The sequence below is a fragment of the Plectropomus leopardus genome, chromosome 6, assembly GCF_008729295.1.
Source record: "Plectropomus leopardus isolate mb chromosome 6, YSFRI_Pleo_2.0, whole genome shotgun sequence".
In the NCBI taxonomy this organism is placed as follows: domain Eukaryota; kingdom Metazoa; phylum Chordata; class Actinopteri; order Perciformes; family Serranidae; genus Plectropomus; species Plectropomus leopardus.
Window position 1 is genome coordinate 27636517 of NC_056468.1, and position 17977 is coordinate 27654493.

At 39.4% G+C, this 17977-nt stretch overlaps 1 protein-coding gene across 2 annotated transcripts in view; it reads right to left on the reverse strand.

The window, feature by feature from the left end:
* The window catches only part of slc20a2 (solute carrier family 20 member 2), a 65593-nt gene extending 52763 nt beyond the window's left edge, over nucleotides 1-12830 (reverse strand). Inside the window, exons 1-2 of one of the 2 annotated variants that reach the window (XM_042488875.1) lie at nucleotides 12611-12830; nucleotides 11756-12022 (exon numbers count right to left, since the gene is read on the reverse strand). The gene's annotated coding sequence lies outside the window, so the exon portion shown is untranslated. Of the gene's footprint in view, nucleotides 1-11755; nucleotides 12023-12610 lie in introns of those variants that run through there. The other variant, XM_042488876.1, reaches the window with a different exon arrangement.
* Between the last annotated feature and the right edge of the window lie 5147 nt (nucleotides 12831-17977).

Consider the following 17977-nt stretch of genomic DNA (forward strand, 5'->3'; position numbering starts at 1 on the left):
AAAATGCATAAAAAATAGTTGAGCCCCAGGCAACAGGCAAGAAATGCACTATATCATGCATTTAGCAAGCCACAAACAGGAGAGTGTATGTGAACAGATTATGTTGACAGGTTTGTTGACTGTAGTTCAGACTGAAGCTGGGTAAGCCTTCTCAGCATTACTGGGTGGTGGGGGTCACTCCCTGTAGAGACACATCGGAGCAGGAATGTGTGAAACATTATGAAGATGTCATCACCTGTTCAGTGCAGGGAACCCTGGAGATCTTCAACTATATTTAATCCTTGTCTCCCGCAGGTTAAAACCCTGACATTACCCTAGAAAAGCATCTTCACCGAAGGACCTTTTTACTCTGTGCACACTCCACTTGCAGTGTTTTCCCCAGGGTTTCTTGTAGTACAGAAGTATTTTTGGTGCCAGTGCATTTTCCAGGCTCTGTTCCAAAATTGTGCTCATTTCTCTGTTTGGACTGCCATAGATCTAAAAAGGACCAATTATACAATTTACCATTATTAAAAAGGAGGGCGACAAGATCTTTATCACATCACTAATCAAATCCTACACTCAGTTTGAACACCCTAATTAAGTCCCATGTAAAAAGGGGATGAAAAGTCCTTTAATGCTGTTAAAGCGTAACATGATTCAGTGCAGCCATCATATGTGATTACAATATTATTTCCTCAACACTGTACAATTAAATGTCTCTTAAGTGAAATGACAATCTACTTAACAATGCTGCAGTACTTTAGAGTTTGGACTTTCACACTATTATTCATCTTCCTAGATGTTCAGGGTTCTCACTTTCATGGACAAATTATCAAAACTTTTCCATGACTTTCCTCCTTGGTTGCTCTTCCTGAGGTTTCTACCATTTTTAACCTATTAAACATTTGGGTTTTTTTAGGAGTTTTTCCTTATCCGCTGTGAGGGTCCAAGGACAGAGCGATTTTGTACGCTGTAAAGCCCTCTGAGGCAAATTGTGATTTGTGATATTGGGCTTTATAAATAAAACTGAATTGCTTTTGAACTTTTCAAGGACCCATAACTTTTTTTCCTTGGCCCATTTGCCTGACATTTTTCAAACATATCACATTCAAACTTGATTTCAACTAGCCGGCATACATGAAGGGAGAGACAGAAAGCAGGGAAAAAATGGAAAAATGTACATCATGGTAAACGAAACATCACACAGACACGTATTAAAGCTATGTTTCATTGACAGCTAAAAAAAATAAATAGGTCTTCATGTTTTATTACATGGAAGGTTATTCCTGGGACATTACTGTAACAATTTCTCTTCACACAACAAAATTCCATGACTTTTACAAACTTTCAATGATTGTAAATAACAACATTGGTTTCCCAGGGCTGGAAAACATGATTGTGATATTCCATAATTTTTCCAAGTTTTCTCTGACTATGGGAACCCTGGATGTTACATATAAAACTTGAGCTGTCCCCTTAACTAAGCACACTGACTTGCAGTTTTAGGGTCAATACTGCATCTTAGATGTCTCTAAAATGTAATCAAACATCTACTTTACACAGAGAAACGTATGTATGCAGGCTCTATTATATAATATGTTGACACAGAGACACCATGACGACGGCATACCATCTCAAAAACCATGTAGAACGAGACGCTGAGAATGTGTGGACAGGTTACCTCGACCCTATCAATCAAATTAGGTAATGCTGCTGACCCGCATGCTGAGAAAAACTTGGGTTATCGATGCCAGAAGTAAAAATTGCAAACATGTCATCAAAGATCTTCAGTTACAGTAGAGACATGCAGGAGAGAGCTGAGGGTGCTTAAGGGGTTTACTTCTGGCTGTTTGATTATTGAGCTAACTAGATTGTCAAAGTAATCTATTTCAGGGTTGAGGTGACGTAGGATATTTAGAAAATTTGATTTTTAAATGGTTTGTTAAGGAAGCAACAAAGTCAGAACTCAGAGAAACTCCACCTTGCCTGCTCTCTTGGCTTCATGTCAGGACAGATGAGCTCCATACCTTCATTTAACTCTTATCTTCAACTGTTGTTTACATTCGTACATGCCATTGTTCTACCTAGCTTGTTCCTACCCACACAAGGTGGCCTTCTGGGTAGATACCACTGCACTCTGACGAACTGCCCCCACCTTCCAGCCTCGCTGCTTTCTAAGGTGTCACATATCCACCACTCGGTCGTGTTGCTAAAGGCAGTAGGGAGGAGGAATGATTTGGCTAGAAATAGCCAGTGTCACATGAGTGTGTGCAGTGACCAGTCAGCCAGCTGCTCATCCTTACATGGAGCCCTGCTCCATCCGTACAATCAAATGCAAACAGGCGGTAACACTATCAACACAACAGTGTGGACCTGCGCAGACAGGTCGATCATTCATCTCCCGAGAGTTGTCACACCCTTCACCGCACTCAGGAGAGCAGAGCTAAGATGGACACGTGAGCCCACACCTGTTCAAACATCAAGATTTCTACAAACTCACAAGAACTTTCACAAAGACAAAAGGAATCCCAAAGCTCCTATTCCCTTGAGAGAAAAATAAAAAAACATGTCTTGTTTATGCCTGGCTAATTAACTTAGAAAATATATAAGAAGTTTATGATAACAAGATTGTCTCCCTCTAACTGCATGAAAGTGTCCATTTTTCTAGATCAGCTTCTTGCACAGCTGAATTACCACTCTTTAAAGGGACTCTTTCCAAAATTCAGCGTGTATGAGCTGTCTGGACACGGTGAGGTGGCTGCGCCGGCAGCTAGAGGCCAACGGTGCTAACTCCTTAAACAGTGCCAACAACGGCGACAGTTCTGACAGAAGAGGAGCTGATGGGTGGACTCCGCTGCAACAACTCAATCCTGATTTCAGCTGTTACCTCAATTTTGGGGACAGTTCACATTTGAACCACTCCCTCTACCATTACCATTTACTGCTGGTACCCACCACTACTTTACTTTCTCTGAAATAAACAAAAATTGTATTTTTCATGACGCTATGCTGCCGTCCTTGAAGCTCTGTGGCTGGCCTTCAGGGGCACTGCTTCATCTAAAGCAGTCATTTTCACCAAGTTGCACTCTCAGGTAACAAAGTTTGGCACAGATGAATTAAAGGTGAATCAGTACTCAGTGATGTAATTCAGTGGATACCCTTAAGTTCAGTACCCAACAGTAGTAACTGCCTTATGAGCACAGTGCAGAGTGGCGGCGATGAGCTAGCCAGTGGAATACACATTTGCATGTGCTGCTGGGCCGGTTTACCAAACCACAGAGAAGCTCACATTACAGCACACATAAAGGGTGCGTGACTTCATTCTTTGCACAAGACGCAATTACTCCACTATGTCTTTACATCGGAAATACTGATTTGCTGGTATATTAATGCTCTGAATGCCGCAGACAGAACCATTAATGATTCAGTGGGGAAAAAATCATGATAAACCACAAGTTATTGTATTTTAACCAAACCTCCCGCTCAAAATTAAGCAACAAAAAGGAGAGAAGTGATGCACACTGCAATATTTAGTTACGAAAATAATGTTCATGATATATTTTGTCATGCCCATCTGAACAGTTTTGCCAAATCTTTCCTGAGTGACTTGATCTTTGGAAATTTGGAGGCCGTCTATAGGTAACAGAAGCAGAGAGACACAAAAATAACTACATGTGTCATTGACATAACCCGACAGATCATCCCAAAAGCCAAGAATAACTCTTGCCAAACTTCTCTCAGTATTTCCGACAGTGCTTTGCCATCACAAGTTTTCCAAAACCTCAAACTGACCCCAGGCCTTAGTGGCAAAAATGATGACTCATTAAAGTCAAGCCCTGGGTGTGGGTGCTCCTGAACAAATGTACTTGAGTGAGAAGAACAGGAAAATAATGTCCATTCTACCTCTCACAAATAAAAGCACAATGCCTCACAGTTCAGCAGTAAGCCTGTCATTAGCATAGTTAACACCAGGCCAGCACCCAAACAAGAGACGCTCTGTGTGACAGCGCTTTGATACGGACCCTGCCGCTTACAGAAGGCCACCAGAAACACTACAGAGCGGCTCTCATGGCCCGAGTGGAGAGGACAAACGGGGCCAAAAACACACAACAGGTCAGAGAAACCCATGCAACCAGCATGAGCAGTCACACGCAACCTGGGGGTAATACATTTCTAATTATTTGTTTACATGTAAATTGGCATGGGTTTCCTTTTTATGGGAATAATCATTGTCTTTAAGGGGGCCATAACTTAAAGAATAGAGGTTTTCCTGCATGCGTCACCCTCGCCAATTTAACTGAGGGTCTCTCACTTCAAAGTAACCAAGACGGGGAAACTACCGGGAAGCCTATGGCTGTCCGCGTGATTAAATAACTGAGTCAATGCTAACTTTAAGTGCTGATATTTGTCAAGAAGACAGAGGAAAACCCTCAAAAATACCGCAATCATTCTGCAAAGACATGTCGGTAAAGATTCTGAGCATTACGAGCTATTAAGGCTCACTTTAGGGTCAAAGAAGAATGCAGGCCTACGTGACAGCAGTAACAGGAGGACAGAGAAGCATTATGGGATGCCAGCATTTTTATCGGTTGTAAGATTGCCACTAACTAGACAGGAGTTCCCTGAAACCAGCTGCATACATATACATGTGTGCAAACCACAAATATTTAAGTGTATAAATGCAGCCTCAAGTATTTTTTGCATCCAGGCAACTTAGATCTGGTTAAATACTGAGCAAAAGCTGGAGCAGTGGTTGTAAAGTAGTCTAATTAAGAGCTGGAAATGGTTTCGATATTTTCTCCAAGCTTTAATGGTGCCCTGACCCTGAAGCAATGCGGAAATTAAATCATCAAGAGACTCACGGAAATGTGATGTCTGAAAAAGTGCTGTTCTGAAGTTTGTTTTCAGCATCTTTCTCCATCACTGACTGATAGCAGCTTCCTAATGCGAGCATTTCCCAGTTTCCTTTAACAACAAAAACAACCCTCGCATACCGACCTTTCCTGCTCTCCTCCGTCTGGTGCAAGACACTCATGAAAAGACATGTTATCAGCTCCACATGATCAATGACATGTTTAACCTGTTTTTAAGCAACAACGTGGATTTAGCAACACTGAGCAGACACACACACACACACACACAGCATGAATTGGATTCCCACTCGTTCTGTGCTATCATGTGATGTTGCCATGGCGAAGGAGGGCTCAGACATAACAGTGTGATTGTGCTCCGAGGGCGAGGTGGGCCGATCAGAGAGACAGACTGTTCTCTGACTGTGACACTGCCAGCCCCGGTGCCAACTGCCTTTCCACCCACTGAGACGGAGACACACCCACTGGCAGAAGGGACAGCCTGCACGGGGCCCTACCGTCATGGAAACCAGAACCGACTCCAGTGCATTTTCCATACATTGCTTTTTCTCATGTTGGTCCGCAAGATCAAGGTCATATCCTCTCTTTTTTTCACTACTAATTTCTAAAAGCCACTGTACTGTACCATGAGTGAGGGCAGCTTTTATGTTACATTGCAGGGCAGCAACTTACAATGATTTTCATTACTAGTGATTATGTGAATTATTTACTGATTTAACGTCACATTGTATAGTCCAGGATTTCCCGCACATCCATTTATTTGTGGCAGTCTGCCACAATGAAAAAATCGTCGCAGGGTCAACATCTGGGCAGTCAGCAAGGCCAACTGCATCATGAATATGACTGGTCACAAGAACCCAGTGAAGTGTGTCAGGTTCAGTTTTTAGGATTTTTGGATTTAACTGTTTACATACTGCACTGCTCACTTGATAGTTATATTTTAAAGTGCCGTTTTCTACTAATACTCTCTTTCAATGAACTTAAAAAAATTCCTGATTACAATATTGCAATGTGTTTATGTGATGATGACTAAAAAATGATATATTGTGCAGCCTAGGCAAAGTGGTGCACATCTTAGTTTAGCATGTTAATAAACTAACATCTACCCTTCAGCAAAAAAGAAACTACAACTGAGGAGGACTTAAATAGTGGACAAGTTAAAAATTTGACCTAATGGTAGTGCTTAAGGGAAAATTAAGGGATCAGTAAGTTGAAATCCATCCTAAAGGGATCAAGTATGTCTGTGAGAGTTTCAAGGCAACCCATCCAACAGTTGTCAACACATTTAGGCTAACTCAAAACCACAAACGTCAACCTCATGGTGGTGACAGAGGGGGAGAAAGAACGCAAAAGTCACACTCTCATATCTCTGATGTATTTATTTCAGCTAATGAAGATAAACGTTTTGGCACTCTGACTTCTCCAGTATAAATACAGCAGTCACTTGACTGGCATTAATATCAGCCAGGACAGGTGCTGCGAATCACTGCAATCAACTTAGAAGGCCAGTGTAAGGGAGGCATGTGACTAAAGAACTAGAGAAAAAGTCCGGGGATCATCAAAGTCATTAGGAGTTATCCTCTGGGGGATCATGCCAGTCTGCACAAATGTTCTCCTAATCCATCTGATAATTGTTGAGATATTTCAGTCTGGACTTAAGTGGGGGACTCACCAACAATGACATTCCTGGGGCCATACAACACACATGGCTAACAATGTCAACAAAAACAGTGAAAATCCCCAGGACAGAGTGAAGTCCTTGTTTTGTCCAAGGCTAGATCTAAACTAATAAATCAGATGATAAGTCACAAGATATTGCAGCACAAGAATGCCAAAAATATGTTTGAGGTTATTTCCATTACATAGCATGTCCATCTGACTCTAAAATAAGCATTTCAGTCCTCAAAATATGTATGACTAAAAATTTAAATGCAACACTTTTTTTTAAGATCTAAGACTTTTTAATGCACTCGATTTCTTTCAAACTGTGGTTGAATATGTTTCAATCCATGTTAGTGATCAACTCACCTTTAGAAAGATAATCCATTCACCTGACAGGTGTGGCTTATCAAGATGCTGATTAAACAGCACGATTATTACACAGGTGTTCCTCGGGATGGTCACAACAAAAGGACACACTAAAATGTGTAGTTTTAACTTCAAAAAAAGACATTTATTAGGATTTCTTGGTGAGGTGTTTCTTTGGTCACAGACACCTCAAAGAATTAGTCAGTGTCTGGTGTGACACCGCTTGCCTCATGCACTGCGACACATCTCCTTTGCGTTGAGCTCATCAGGTTTTAAGATATAAAACAAAAACAGGCATTAAGTCTTTACACTTTAAAATACAAACAGCAAATATTTAACTATTTTTGTGTGATAACAGTTCTGGAAAAACTAATCACAAATTATAATTGTTGCCGATTTTTTTCTTTTGACTAATCAATTGACAGGTTGACATGGTTTCAGTACCATATCGATAATTGTAAAAATATGGCTTTTGAACTCAGATCAGTCCAATTCTGTCCCACTGTTTGTCTACAAAATATCGCATGAAAAATCTCAAAGAAGAAGGTACACCCTGCATCGAGGGCTGCTGTGAAGTAATGTTTTGTGACCTGCCCACTCATGGAGGACATTCTCGTCACGTAGCAAGAGCCCTAGGGTGAATTTAACATCGACCTGGAACTAACGGTGGAGTCATAGATAGCAGAAAGTTCTTAGAAACCAAAACTGCCAGCGCACGTGTACTGAGAAAGCACATCTCCATGAAAACTGGTCTGACTCTGCGCTCTCAGCTGCGTGTTGAACATGAAAACATTACACAATGTACACAAACCTCCCTTCCTCCACTGACAGCCAGCTTCAACACTGCACCTCCAAAACACAAGCTTAAGCCGCCTGACTTAACTGCTGTTTAAATATGCACTGCTCTGTGTCTGTTATGAAGCGTTCGGATTTATGGGTTAGCATAAAAGAGAGACTCTATTGACGGTGTGGTCTAAGCTGTGGCTGCACCCTGCCGCCACCAAACTGCCAATTTAGTGTGAATCACTCTGCCCCGATTGTTTTTTTTCCCAAAGGGATTACACTCACAACGGGCAGGTCAAACTACAGTCAACATATAAATTGAATCTGTCCCCAACATGTCTGTGAACCCACCTTAATGCCACAAGGTAGTGACAGAAAATTTTAATTAAGGCTCTGTCAAAAGGAGGGCAACAATGGTAACATTAGTTTTTTTCCTCTCTGCCAAAGCTGTCTGATGAGACAGCATCACTGCAGCGAGACCTGCCGGGGTTCAGCGCACAAGTTTAACTGAGATGTTTCTTGGAAAGCAAATCGGACGGCTTCAAATGCAAAACAGGAGATTAAACTGTGTGGGTGCAAGAACTCTGAATTTTTATAAATCCCTGTAAGAGCTCTTCACATAATAAGATAAAAACATTGGTGAGGGGTATGAGGAGATGCAAATAATTCTAGCACTATTTCATGATTGCTTTTCCATAGACAGGTGTGTCTCTAAACAATATAAGGATCATGGGAGAGGCTGGCGTCATGGTTCTTATCATAAGAGCTGGTCAACAGAAGCCCCAGACTGAACACTCATGTGTTCACATAAAGCATAAAGGTGTGTAAAAACAGGGAAGTCATTAATCAGCCTATCTTATCGTAATACGATTTCATATCTTCCTTATAACCTTTATGGCTAGACAAGATACAGCAATCAGCGTATGTGCTTTGTGAAGTTTACGAGCCCCCACTGTGTGTAAAAGCACTGATGTTACTCAGCAATGCTTTAATGAGAGAAAACAACTAGAAGGAAAACAAGCGAGGTGGTTGAGCCAGCATTCTTCTTCTTTCTACCTCTTTCTTATCGTAATATGCAGATTAATCATTAACTCACTAACTCTGCTCTGGCTGCATGACTGCTGTGTACTACACTGCCCATAGGATAAGATATGTTTTGTGTCGGGTAGGTGACATATTCTGGTTGGAATATCAAGGACAGGACAAAATAACAGGGACACATGACAATATAATGCAATCCATAACAATAGTCATACAATAAATACTGTTTTAGTTTATTTAAATTACTCTTTAGTCAGCAAGAGATTCTGTAGGTTTGGATTCGGTCTACTCTGCATTAAAATAGTGAAATGTGACTGAGTACTTCTATGTCAGTACTGTGTTTGAGTACAACTTTTAGGTAATTGTACTTTACGCTAGCATTTTAATTTTACAATGTACACCTTCCACAGTGTTAATTTCAGAGGTTAATATTTAGAGATGTTTTGATATAATTTTTGCCTTCATGATAGCTGAACTTGCATACCAGCCAATACCACGTACCACTCCTATATCATTGCCTTAAAAACATTTAACAGCTGTAATAGTAAAGCCTTGCATAATGTACATGCTGCATTTTTACAGGTTGGATTTTCCACTAAAAAATACTGCCAATATTGCTGACATTTTGCTAATGGTTAATGTTAAACTATTTACCAGACATAAATAGTCTTTTGCCAGCCTCTGCACAGTGAAACTTGAGCCCTTCTTACACAGAGATTGAGTTTAAGTGCTGCTGTGAAGCCCCTTCTTTCTGCCTCCTTTGCATTTTTACACAGAACCAAACGACGTTGTTATTGTGCCTCTCGTGTGTGATTGTGCCGGCATTGCAACATCAAAACGGGTGTGATGGGCATGAGTGTAACTCAACAGTGTGTGCCTGTAGTGGGACATAAAACAACCTTGCCTTCCATTATGCAATCATATCTTACAGAACGGTGAGGCACCATAACGGTGTAAAATTCCTGCCGTCAACAGGCAGCGTATAAGGGGCTTTGCTGTGTGCTGCTTTAGAGCGGAGAAGAACTGATTTACATTTGTCGATGAATTCTGTCATATCGACTTGGTGCTTTGACTAGTGTACTTTAAGCCATATCGGAGGACTTTTTCCACAGGGCATCACCTGTGGAGTAAAAACTCCACTGCATGAATATGGCTATATAGCAAGTTACTTTACAAATTAAGATTATACTTTGAAAAAAAAAGAAGCTTATATTACCTTATAGTAGAAGTCAGTAGTTACAATTAGCTCCACCTCCAACAGCAACAACAGTGGGTCCACTCCATTCCACTGTGCTAATCTGAACAACATTCAACATTTGTTTGAGTTTGTATTGGACACGTGGTCGAGGTGACGTATACGCTACTCTCGCCTCTCAAATTTAGCAACTGATCCGGCATATGTGCCAGCTACGACATTCATAAAATAAAAATGCAGACTCTGCCTACTGAGCACACCACAGGCATACACCATGTATGTTGCAGACCCGGTAAAATGCTGCTTAACAGGGGTCGACTGAGACTGTTTTTTCTGGGCCTGTAGTGATAACGATTATTAGTGTTTAATGAGACTGATAACTGACTGATTTGGAGCCAATATACATTTACAATAATAAATACCAATCTTTCTGTCAATATTTAGAATTTATAATATAACAAACCCCAACAAAAAAAATGTTTAAATGCCTTTAGCAAATATTTAATCAAAACTGAGACTTTCAACATCATATAAAGCAAGTTCCCACCAACTTTTCTTTTATAAAGTCAAGTGAAAATTTAAATGAAAAATATTTTTTGAAAAATAGCTCCCTTAAGTTTTAAAAAGTAAAAGTTCTTCCCATGCTGACACTTTCTTTGCATGTATTTTAGACTGCCATTAATTAATTTTATCAGCGATCATTAAAATAAAATGCAGATACAGATAATCGGCAAAATGCCAAATATCAGCCCAATAATCGGCCAGGCCCATAATCTGATTTATTCCTACTTTTAACAGTGCAGTATGTCTAATTTTAAATGATCTAAATTCTTATTTTGCATGGTCTTCCTGTTATTCTCTCCACTCCTCTCTAGATGTTCCAGTGTTTTTCTTGTTGGAAAACAGTTATCTATCATGGCAACAAAGGAAGAGGCTCGCCCTAAAAAAGGCAGGCGGGACCTCAACAGCAGGAACATACTGTATGTCACAATAACTGCCTGGCCTGCCACTGCACATTGATATCTGTAGGTGAACAGATCAGGTTTGTTTCCATGTGCTGTTTGTCTGGTTGTGTGTCACTGAAACAATAAAACCATCCACGTAAATATCAAGGTAGACACACCAGCAAAGTGACAATAAAACCCTGAAGCTCAGTGAAGTGACCCGAGGCACTTCAGAGATGTTTGGGATAGGCGAAGTCCCAACTTCTTATTCTTTTTGGGCAATGGGGCGACAGTGGCAGTGTACAGTGCGCATGCCCGGTTGTCGACCCGCCTTGTCGTCAAACAGTGTGCGAGCTCGGCGCACGAAAAGCTCAACAGAGTGAAATGAACTCGCGTGATTAACAGCGAACTGATTAGATGCTCGGTGAAAGCCGCGCTCCGGGCCAAGTGCTCGCCTGTTTTCTTGGTTTTTCTCAGTTTCCCACACTGGTTCAGACCGGTGAACACACCACCACCACCACACTGTGTACTGCTGCTATCGGATGTGGAGTCACACACGTGTAGCAGCTCCATTCACTCGGTTATAGTCGCGTGCGAGCTGTGGCAACAATATCACGAGCTCACTGAGATAAAATATTACCACTTGTGGTGAAATGCAACATTTAAACGGATTCCTCACAAGTCTTTTTAACGGCGTGGCTAAGAGCTGCAGCGGCTCATTGAAACACACAGACATTTCTATTTTATGCTCACACTTACCAGGCCCGGTTCCTCCTTAAAATGCAGCCAGCACAGCCGCTCACCACAAAGAAATGCGCGAGTTAAGTGGCCAAACAAGACAGAAACCCCGTCGACTGGGAGAAAACACGCAGGGGCAGTGGGTTTTTTTTTAACAGACAAAATGTACTTACCAACGAAATAGGACACCACACGGGGGGAAATGTGCCGTTCCTCTCCGCCTCCACGCCTCTATCGCTGCTTGTATTTTCCCAGAACCGTCTTCCGTGGGTTGCGTCGAAAATGTCACAGATTCCAGCAGTGGTTGTCGTCCCCCCGGAATTGTTGCCCTCGACTCGGTCGAGTCATGCGACCATGTTGCCGTGAACGTCGCCTGCTGCTCTCATCCGGGCGTTTAGGTATTGAGTCGTCGTCTCAGCCAACGCTGTTCAGGATGACAGCTACGGGATGAAGGAGGAGGGGGGTGCACGAGACAGGGAGGGCGAGGGGGAGAGAGAGCAGTAGTGGTCAGTCTGTTGAGGGCATGGTGACACCGTGTACGGGGCAAGGGGGGAGAAAACACCATTTATGTGTTAAGGGATAAAGGGAAAAAGGTAAAAAAAATAAAAAAAAAAAAAATATATATATATATATATATATGTAATGTAAAATCAGTTAGTTCATCCATGTCTTATGTAGTTTTCTTGTAAAGCGTCCTTGGGTCCCATGAAAGGGGCTATATAAATCCAAGCTTTTATTATTATTATTATTATTATTAATATTATTTATCTTTTTTATTCTAAATGGGTTGCTATACGACAGGTAAAGAAATGATAAAATTGCTACAGAATACTCAAGTGTGGACACACACACATACATACATACATATATATAAACAATAATGTTATTATTACTATGCTATAAATAACATAACCAATTTTTAATATAAAATAAACTTTAAAAATAGTATTTCTACTGATCAATAATGACACAACCAAAACACACTATATAGTAACTGAGTGTACCTTCACATTGTTAAGGACAAATACATTTTTCTGTTCATTCCTAAAGTCTCATTTCATCGTGGATTATTTTTTCATCGTCGAGACGTGCCGTGCAGAGGAATCCGTCTTGGCGAGTCGAGTCATTTTGGTGGGAAAAAAATCGATCAATAAAAAAATCAATAAAATATTGCTTATTTGATCAGGATTTCATATGACCTCGGCATTATTCTACGCCTCAGAGGTAAAGTCTGGTTTGCGTGTCAACGTTATGATCACTGGGTCGATGCTAATGTTTAATCCGTCAAAAATATTGCCAGCTATTATGGCTGTGGCCACGTGCGTAAGGCATAAATGTGTTACGTAACCGGCCCAGCCAGTCAACAACAGTGGGTGGGAGAGAGGAAGGAGGGGTCGTTTGGAGGGTAATTAAACTAGACTCAAGTGTGTGATATGTAAAAAGTGTGCCAAAGCAGTTAATTTCATTAAAAAATAGAGAATAATTAAACCCATAATATCAATTATTTCCAATTTTCACCTTTAAATGAGCCTTAAGCAGCTTTAAATTTGCAGAGGAGAAATCCTTCTGAATTTGAATGATTATGTAGGAGCACTGGTGTGTGTCATCTGAGAAATAATTTCCCTTTTGAGTAAAGGCTTGTTGAAACATTACTTCCTTCAGCCAGTGTTTGGGTGGAACAACTGACTCTCACTAACTTTTAATGCAGAGTTTCTGCCCACGCCTAGCTGGGCCCACCTTATTATTCCACACTGGACCTCACAGCCATGTTCACTTTCTCAACCTACACAAGACCACAGCCATAACAAATTACTGGACAACTCAAAAAGAACTGAGTCTGTTGGCAAACTTTCTTTACATGCATCATAATCCTGTGAAAATCACAGAAGGGTCTGAGAGCAGATTTAATATAATGATAGTCCTCTTTTAATTTATATATTCAAACGTTATTATTGGGTTTTTTAAAAACATTTATATATAATTTTTCAAGCAGCTAAAGGACTGGTCGACACTCAAAAAGCAGGAAAAACACTATATATAAATGGGATTATTCATCAATATATTGCAGCTTCTGCAATTTGGATATTGCACTTGGCCATGTTGCAGTTTTGATATTTTGATCAATTGAGCAGCCCTAATTTAAACTTTTACTTAATTAAAAGCACAACAGCATCAGCATAAAAATTTACGTAAAGTACCAAAAGTAAAAGTACACATTTTGCAGTCCACTTTGGAATCATAAATGTTATATTACTGGATAATAATTATTTATTAATTAATGCTTCCTCTGGTAAAGGCAGAGCTAATTGGAATCATTTTATATACTGGGTAGTTTAACTTATAACAACAATCATAATTTATTCGTTGATTTATATTTTGTACTCATAATGTAAATCTGTAAGGTGACTCGCAACAAAAGCTTTAAATGAAATGTAATGCAAAGCAGCATGAAACAGAAATACCCAAGTCAAGTGCAAGAACTCAAAATTGTACTTGCTGTACTTGACTATAGACTATAGATTATCAGTTGTATAGAATGAGATTTCTTGCTAAAAGCGAGGCCAGAGCATCATTTAAATCATTGCATGCCACATAAAAACAAAAGGCAAATGGAAAGGTTTCAAAATCTCGAGTCAAGAATTGGTTCAACTTTGGACAAGACTGAAATGAAGGAATAATTATCGTCAGGGCTTGGTGGATCAAATTCTATATGAAAATGGAAAGACTCTTCTTGTAAAGATGCAGTTTCTCAAATATGTTAAATTGGAATTGACTGTCTGACACATATGGATCACATCAGTGGATGACTCTCAGGTGCCATCTGTGATCTTCTCATCAAAGTCATGTTTTGAAAAAGATGATCTTACAAAAAAAGGGCATTTATTTTCTTCACTCAAGTGTAGACGCCCTGTTCAAAAGCTTAAATGTATTTTTTTTTCTAACAGTAGCACTTGTTAACCAAACACTGAAAGGTCAACATCTTGTGCTTCAGATGTACGGTCTGCTCTCTAGCAGTCACACAACAAATATCACAGCTTCGTCACAGTTACAGGAAATTGATCCTCTTTGTTCTTGCTTTCCTGGAGTCTTCTCATACCAAGTTAAGTTCCGGTTGGCAACTGTGCTATTTACTGTACAATCTGTGTTGTTATAATAATAATAATAATAATTTTTAAAAATTGGATCAGAAATAATAATATCAGAATATTATTGTTCTGTGGCAGATTGCATGCATATGTTTTCAGTCCAAATCAAATGAAAGCTGTAGGTGTTACATAATTTATCTATGTATTTGCAAACAGTATGTAAAAGCCATTAATTAAGTATCCTGCAGCTTAGCTTTTGTCACACAGGATAATGAGTACATTCTGTATTAGTCCTGTGTCTGGGCAGGCCTGGTTGGGTGCGGTGTTTACAACATTTTCTGAATACACTCCCACCACTCAAACAAATCTCTTTTCTTCATGTGTCCTGTGTTCTATAATCTTTATGGCTTTGCAAAATCAAGAATTGCTTTTACGTCATCATTCACAATTATGTGATACCTGCATGTTTGAACAGGTGCTGTTTTTGTTCCGGGCTTCATGTGAATACTTTTTCAATCTGTGCTTTAGATTTTTATCAGCTATTTATAATTCATTTCAGTTATATTTTCTTTTTCTTTCCTTAATGCCACTCTTTATGAATTTTCCCATCTCTTTTTTTCTCCTGAACCTTTTGACACCAATATGTTAGAATCCAATTACATAACCCACAGTACAGTGCAAGTGCTAAGTTGTTATTTGAACAGTTACCATAGTCTCTGTACATATCTCGCCTACACTGGTGACTGTAAAGATAGATGGTTCATGTTAGTTTGTGAGCTCACACCACCAGCTATATTTAGAGAGTATATATCACATATGAAGTTTTTTTGTATGTTTTATTTGAGGTAACTTAAAAGAAAACTATATGGGATTTTCTAAAAAACTATAAACTCATACAGACCACTAGAAGTGTGTTACGGTGTATATTTCTGCAGAGTACTGTCTGTATTTTCTTATTTTCTTCTTATTGAATGTGACACCACTCAGCACAGCACTCAGGACTTAAAAAAGGGTGCCAGACCATGAGCAGCATGAATTCAAGAAGAAACTATGAAAATCATAAACAAAACATCGGAAAAAATGTAATATATTGCGTGAAGTAACTGAAATCACATGTAAAATAAATGTGGGTATCATGTAAAACAATATTTCATACATGGTGAATTCTTACTGTAATATGTGGGCATATGCAGTTTTCAGACATTTATATAAAATGTTATTTCACATATAAAATGTCCAAAAACCACATATTCCTGTAGGAGAACTGGTTGTGAAAGTTTTACATTGAAAACATGAATTTTACATGTGATTTTTCTTCTGCATCTGTGCTGCAAACCATCCTGTCTTCTGCCCAAGCTTTGAACACATTAGAGGTATACTGCACAGGTTTGATGCTAACTTTTATAAACAAACCTACCAGTAAAAGTGAAAGTAAGAGCCAACTTCAAAATCACTCTCGTTTTGCATTTGCCTCAATGTCTCTCTTGGATGCCTGCTGCTTACAGTTAAGCACCTTTTGCCACCTTTATATAGAGCCCTGGCGTCACCTGAGCACTGTTGAGATGCACTACTAAAAGCGTCCTAAACACAGAAAAAAGGAAAAGAAAAGAGAAAATAAGGAAATACAGGCAGAGGGCAGAGTGGCTATAGATACATACACCGCCTCACACTCCAGATCATAAGTGATGATTCAGAGGGAATACATTTGTATGAGTCTATGCCTTGTTTTTCAAGGGAAATCCTCAAACACTGACAACAGTACTTCCTTTTTTGTTATGTTTAGACAACTAACACTTGTTTTTAGGAAGATTGTGGTCTTGATTAAATACTGATAAAGTTATGTCATGTGCTTTGTTACAATGTGCCTGTTAGACCAAAAGCTTCAGGCCGTAATCCTTGTCCTTCATGTATTCAATCAATATCCACTAAGATATTTCACATACATGAGATTTTTACATTAAATACTGAGTGGACACCTGATGCTCATTTTCACCTTTCTGAAATTTCAAGCATTTAAAATGGACCAAACACAGTTCAGTTAATGCACCAAATCCTTGCTGCCATCTTGTGGCAAAACAGGATGGCGCTGTGACACTGACTGCTTTTCATTTGTGGTTGTCACTTAATCTACTGTATCATTTGTCAAACATGTCTTATTGTGTAAAAGGGGGTTAAATTCATTTTTTTGAAACTACAAGTTGCTCTTTTATACATACAATTCATATAATGTACTACAGTATACACACATTTTATCATGCAGGCCATGAAATATGATGATCAAAGCAAAAAGTATCGACAAAGTTTGTCATATACAGTATATACTTAATTAACACACTGTATCTTCTTTGTTTAAACTGCCAAATACTGTGAAAAAAAATTACAATTTGTGGTTTTACGAGGAGTTATGTGCTGAACTATTTCTTGGCAGGGCTCAGTGACTTCCTGAGTTTAATTTATGAATTTTAGAGATGCTTTTTGGTGGATTTTGTTGTTTTTGGCTAGCTCACCCTTTAGTCTCCCTGTGCTAACGTTGAGCTAAGATAAATCGCAACAATACAGACATGAGAGAAGTATGGATCTCCCTTTTTAATTCAGCGAGAAAGCAAAATTAAACTTCTGGAGGTTTTTTTTGTAGATCTGCATGATGACAAAATCCAACTCGTTCAGTGATCATTCCACATTTGGATGCTCCACCAAGGAAATGCTTTTTGACAGTGTCATAGTCCTTTCTTTGCAACACTAAATGGTACATTTATCACCTGAGGAGATATAGAAAACAGGGCTAAGCAGTGCTAATTTTCAGGTAAACATTTTTAATGAATAGCTTGTCCGTCTCCATTGAAATACTTGGTTGTTTCCTGTTTTGAAATGTTTGCATTTAGAGGCTAAGATGCCTGTTTTTTAATGTAAAAATGACTGTCCCACTTTACCAAACAAGCTGTCCCACCATAGCCTGAGTGAGAGAGGGGGTCATGGAGTATTTGATGGCGTGTGGCTTCTAAAAACTTGTGTATTCACATTTGATAACAAGATAACACGGCCTAAAGGCCTAAATGGCATAAAAGTTTTTTTTTAATGTTTTTATAAGTCTGAGGCTTATACCAAAAAGAATCCCGCATTACCTGAATTCACTCAATGTAGCTTTCTTTTTCTGCATTGGCTGTGTTCACTGCAGTTATTTTTCATGATTTTATTCTATTGAATTCATTTTCCATAACGGATGATGTAAAATCAGCTACGAACACGTTCTCTCGTTGTCATCAGGAGCTACAGTATGTTCAGTATGTTCAGTATGCTCTCAGTGTGTTT